The sequence below is a fragment of the Melanerpes formicivorus genome, unplaced genomic scaffold (assembly GCF_026170545.1).
Source record: "Melanerpes formicivorus ecotype bairdi unplaced genomic scaffold, bMelFor1.0.p_v2 SCAF_21, whole genome shotgun sequence".
NCBI lineage: Eukaryota > Metazoa > Chordata > Aves > Piciformes > Picidae > Melanerpes > Melanerpes formicivorus.
The window spans coordinates 12123896-12129397 of NW_027142373.1; the positions used below are offsets into that span (position 1 = coordinate 12123896).

At 59.1% G+C, this 5502-nt stretch overlaps 1 long non-coding RNA gene across 1 annotated transcript; it reads right to left on the reverse strand.

The window, feature by feature from the left end:
• Positions 1-4389: 4389 nt before the first annotated feature.
• On the reverse strand, positions 4390-5160 carry LOC137447751 (uncharacterized). The gene is made up of 3 exons (XR_010988915.1): positions 5121-5160; positions 4630-4804; positions 4390-4476 (listed from the first exon to the last, which is right to left on the reverse strand). It is a non-coding gene; the product is annotated as an uncharacterized lncRNA (long non-coding RNA).
• Between the last annotated feature and the right edge of the window lie 342 nt (positions 5161-5502).

Sequence of the window (5502 nt, forward strand, 5' to 3'; positions counted from 1 at the left end):
TGAGGCCCAGCCTGGGCAGCAAAGGCTGAAGCCAGGAAGCCCTTCAGTAGCTCTGGCTTCTCTGCATCCTCTGTGCCCAGGGCTCCCTCCTCATGCAGCTGCAGGCCCACATTTTGCCTGCTCTTCTTTCACCACTGCTGCATTTGAAGAAGGCCTTCTTGTTCTCTTTGACTTCCTTTGCCAGATGTAATGGCCAGAGGGCCTTGGCCTTCCTCATTGCCTCCCTCCCTTGGCTGGCAGTGTTCCTATCAGCCTCCCAAGTGCCCTGTGCCTTGTCCCACACACTGTGAACTTCTTTCTCCCATCTGAGTTTTTGCAGCAGCTCCTTGCTCATCTGTGCAGGTCTGCTGCCTCCTCAGCCTGATGGTTGACTTGGAGGAATGCATTGCCCTTGAGCTTGGAGGAAGTGGTGTTTGAATATCCCCCAGCTCTCCTGGGCCCCAGCAGATCTTGGATGTCAATGAAGATGGAGCCAGCATCCATTTGCTGGAGCAGAGGAGCTGGGTTGGGCCCAGCCCCCTGAATCCCTTGCTGTGCTTGCTCCTCCTGGGGTCCTCATCTCCACCATCTGCTGGTCACTGCAGCCAAGGCTGCCCCCAGACCCTCTTTGTTGTAAGTTCAAGCAAGGCCCAGCAGCACAGCTCTCCTGGTTGCTTCCTTAAGCCCCTGCCTCGAAAAGTTGTCATCAGTGCAGGGCAGGAACCTTGTGGGATGTGTGTGCCTCGCTGTGTGGCCTTCCTGGCAAGGATCTGGGTGGCTGCTGTTAGCCCTGAGCCCCAGGGCATGGCATCTTGGGGCTACTTCTTCGCCATGCTGTGTGTGTTGGGCTAGAGGAGCTTCAGAGCCCTCAGCTCCTCATGGAGTGCAAGCAGTGAGCAAACACTGCCAGGGACCCCAGCAGAGCTTGTCACAGGAACCATCTTTCCTTTATTGATAACAATGCAAGGGGAGGGTGAGAAAGGGGGTGGCTGGGGCTCTTTGGTGGAAGGGGTGGGGGTGGAGGGGTTTGGGGGCGGTGTGGAGGGAGTGAGGGATGAGAGCGACCTGTGACAGGGGAAGGGTGCTGGAGGTGGAGGTCAGTGGGTTTTAGTGCTGATGGTGCAGTTTGACTGGGAGAGGGAATCTGGGGACGTCCTGGATGTGGAGTTGTTGGTGGGGCCAAGGAGCTCTGAGGATCTCCAGGAGGTGATGTGGGTCTTGGGGCCAAGGGGCTCTGGGGACATCCACGTGGTGGAGTGGTTTGAGGGGCTGAGGGCCTCTGGGGATGCCTTGGAGGGGAGGTGGCTCGTGGGGCCAAGGGCCTCTGGGGATGTCCTGAAGGTGCTGTGGCTTGTTGGGTGAATGGCCTCTGGGAACGTTCTGAAGCTGGTGCAGTATGAGGGCCCAGCGATGTCTGGGCATGTCCTGGATGTGATGTGGCTCATGGGGCCAAGGAGTGCTGGCTATGTCCTGACGTGGTGCGGTCTGAGAGCCCAAGGGGCTCTGGAGGCATCCTGGAGGTTGTGTGGTTTGAGGGGACAAAGGGCTCTGTAAGCTTCTCTTTAATCTTACCATCCACTCCAAAGGAGGCTTCCTCTGATGCTCACTAGAGGCTTTATCAAAATTTCTGGGCACAGCTTCTTTGATTCCTTGTATTATTACAGTTCTCAGGTCTCCTATATTCTGTCTGCCTTGAAGCTCTTGATGGTCCCACTCAAGATCCTGATTAGGCCACTTCTGATCTCCTGGTGCCCCCATCCCCCCACCCTCCAGAAACTGCCTCTCCCATATTCTCATGCCACCCTGTCTGATCATGTTTCTTTCCTCTGCAGTGAATAGAATACTCAGACTGCATCTCTTCCCAGGTAGATAGATTTGGACCCCCAAATTGGTCCAGCCTCTCAGCTACACCTAAGGGGTCATCTAAGAAGGTACCCATCTCTTTCTTGAAACTGCAGACATCTGATGCATTAAGAGGGACAGTGACAAATCCTATTCCTCCCCGATGCCCCCCCACAGGCACTTCCCTAAGTGGATGTAAACCTATATTACCTTCTTCTTGGTCCTTCCTAACCCTGCTTCCTTGAGGTGGTGAATGAGCAGGAAGGGGGCTGTCGGTGGCAGGGGCCCCCGTTCGGGTTCTGGTAAGGTGGTGGTGAGTTATCCAAAGGTTCACATTTCTCCTTTGCCTTGTCTTTGTCCTTATCCTCAGTTGTTAATGTAAATATGGGACGAGGGGGAGGGTGTGAAGCCCTAATCCAAACAGCAGCATCTTCAGCTTCTGCCCTACTAAAACACTTTTTAGAATTCACATGATGGTTCAAGGCTTGGCAAACCCAATCACCAAAAGATCCAAGTATGGGCCAAAACACGTAAGGTCTTTTTCCGTTGATTTCCCTTTTCTCAACTCGTCATCATCCCAATACCGTAACGTGATGGCTAAGGCGCTCTCTGGGGGAATGGGAGGGAGTTCTGGTGACTTGCTTTTCTTTTGTCCCATTCTCCTGATCACTAATCACAGACTGCGGACCAAGCCGAGCCGCGGGAGTGAGAGTGCCGGCTCCGAGCCGCGGGAGTTGAGAGTGCCGGCTCCCAGCCGCGGGAGTGAGAGTGCCGGCTCCGAGCGGCGGGAGTGAGAGTGCCGGCTCCGAGCCGTTGGAGTGAGAGTGCTGGCTCCGAGCCGTTGGAGTGAGAGTGCCGGCTCCGAGCCGCGGGAGTGAGAGTGCCGGCTCCGAGCCGTTGGAGTGAGAGTGCCGGCTCCGAGCCGCGGCAGTGAGAGTGCTGGCTCCGAGCCGTTGGAGTGAGAGTGCCGGCTGCTGGCGGCGGCAGTTGAGAATGCCGGCTCCGAGCCGTTGGAGTGAGAGTGCCGGCTCCGAGCCGCGGCAGTGAGAGTGCCGGCTCCGAGCCGCGGGAGTGAGAGTGCCGGCTCCGAGCCGTTGGAGTGAGAGCGCCGGCTCCGAGCCGCGGGAGTGAGAGTGCCGGCTCCGAGCCGTTGGAGTGAGAGTGCCGGCTCCGAGCCGCGGCAGTGAGAGTGCCGGCTGCTGGCGGCGGCAGTGAGAGTGCCGGCTCCGAGCCGTTGGAGTGAGAGTGCCGGCTCCGAGCCGCGGGAGTGAGAGCGCCGGCTCCGAGCCGTTGGAGTGAGAGTGCCGGCTCCGAGCCGCGGGAGTGAGAGTGCCGGCTCCGAGCCGTTGGACTGAGAGTGCCGGCTCCGAGCCGTTGGACTGAGAGTGCCGGCTCCGAGCCGCGGCAGTGAGAGTGCCGGCTCCGAGCCGTTGGAGTGAGAGTGCCGGCTCCGAGCCGCGGCAGTGAGAGTGCCGGCTGCGGGCGGCGGCAGTTGAGAGTGCCCGCTAAAGCAGACCCTAAAGCACCAGGACGCTAAACCACCAGGATCTCCTGGTTACCACAATACAAATGCTTCTTTCGCAGTGCCGGTCACACTCCCTGCGAACGACCGATCCCTCACTATGCCGATGCCTTGCGAAAGTCAAACCCGCAGAAACAAGCCTCACCAACGCCGCAGCCCAGGCGCCCCCTGCCCTCTTCCGGAAGTCCGAGAGCACGGAAGCCAAAATCTCCCGACCCGGGTCCCCCACCGCCGGAACACCGGGAACGGGGACGCAGCGCTGCTCGCCCGATGCCTACGCACGACCAGTCTCCCCAGTAGAAACAACGCTGCACCTCAGAGCCCGAATTCTCCAGGGCTGTGAAGACCTCCTGGCTACCACCTAGAATCCTGGAATCCCCACCGACTGTGAAATTCCGGGACCCCCGTAGCCAGGACCCCCTACCCAGGCTAGACTCACCCAACGGCCTGGATCCTATGCTCAGGGCCTTCACAGGGGTAACACTGCCCATTGGACGACGACAACAAAGAGGAAAATGAAGCAGAAGAAAAGAAACAAAAAACCTTCCCTTGCTTGCTGGTGTTTGAGTTCAGAAAGCACTGCCTCCTGACCTCCCCAAGCACCAATGAAGCCACCAAACGGTGGGGACCCTCTCCACTGGGAGTCCGGAGAAGAGAAGGTCCAGCAAACTTTCCCGGCCCATGCACCAGAGTTGTTATGAACGGCTGCACAAGAAAATGTCCAAGTCTCTTGGGAGAGTTGGTTTATTGAACAAGATAGAAGCAAGCAAGCAGCAGAGGAGAAAAAAGAGTCCTGCATATGTCCTGGAGGAGGTGTGGTTTGAGAACCCAAGGGCTCTGGGGAGGTTCAGGAGGTGGAGTGGCTCCTGGGGCCAAGGGGATATGGGGACATACTGGAGGTGCTGTGGCTCATGGGGCAAAGGAGCTCTGGGGACGTCCTGGAGGTGGTGTGGCCTGTGGGGCAAAGGGGCCTGGTGGGCGAGGAGGCTGTCCTGGGCTGGGGGTGCGAGGCTGCTCCTGGGGCTGCAGGGCTGCGGGAGGACAGTGGGGAACCGAGGGGCTGTTGGGGCCAGCTGTCCATCTGTGTGCGCCTGTTCAGCCACTCTCGTGCTTCTGCCCTGGCTTTGCTTTCCCTGTGCAGAGAGGAGAGCCTTTGAGTCCTCAGCTGCTGGTGGAGCTCTTTGCCCAAGCCCTCAGTCCCTGCTCCACAGCAGCTGGACCAGAGGTGCTGGCTGGCTCCCAGCAGCCAGGGCAGGCAGCAGGCAGGGGCAAAAGTCCCAACTCACTTTTGTCTCTTCTTGTGCCACCGCCTTGCCAGGTAGCACAGCAGAATGGTCACTGGCACAGTGGCCACAATGGAAGCTGTGGCCACCATGCAGCTCTCCAGCACCCTCTGGGGACACTGAGGGCTCTGGGTGTCCTGGGCAGCATCCCCAGTTGTGCTTCTCTCCTGGGCCATATCTGGAGGAGCAAAGGCAGCGTTAGGTCTGCAGCAGGGAGAGCCTCCCTTCTGTCCTCTCTCTCTCCCTGGGCCAGCTCCCACATGCTGAGGGGGAAGCTGCCCCTTCTCAAAAGGCACTTGAGCCTTTCTCTCCCTTTCTGCATTTTCTCCACCCTGGGCATTGCTTTCTAGCTCAGATCATGCAGCTTGGAGCTGGGATCGACCCCTTGACCCCTGTCCCTTCTTGCCCCTGTGCAGGCCACAGCGTGGCCAGCCCTGTGTCTGCAGCCTCCTGCTGCCGAGGCTGAGGGCTAAGGCAGAGGGAAGGATACCCACCCTGCTCTCTCTCCAGCTCCTCCAGCTCTCTCCTGAGGGCTTCAAAAGCCCTGTGGGAAATCTTCCCCTCCTCAGCTACGTCCTTTGCCCGTGGAGGACCTAAAGAGAAGGGGTTTAGCTGAGTTTCAGCCGAATGCAGAGGGGAAGGCCAGTGGCAGCCTGTGAGGCCGGCAGAGACTCACCCTTGCGGCGCCTGCCAGGCTGCAGTGCACGCCGCGGGGGAGGAGCTGCCTGAGTCCTCCCTTCGGGCCGAAACTCCGGGGGCTCTAAGAGGATGCGGAGGTCCGGGTGTTTAGCTGGGTGGCCGAGGCCTCCTCCATCCTCCCCTAGAAACAAGCAGAGATGGGAAACCTTTCATTGCATGTGGGGACCCAGCTCTGCC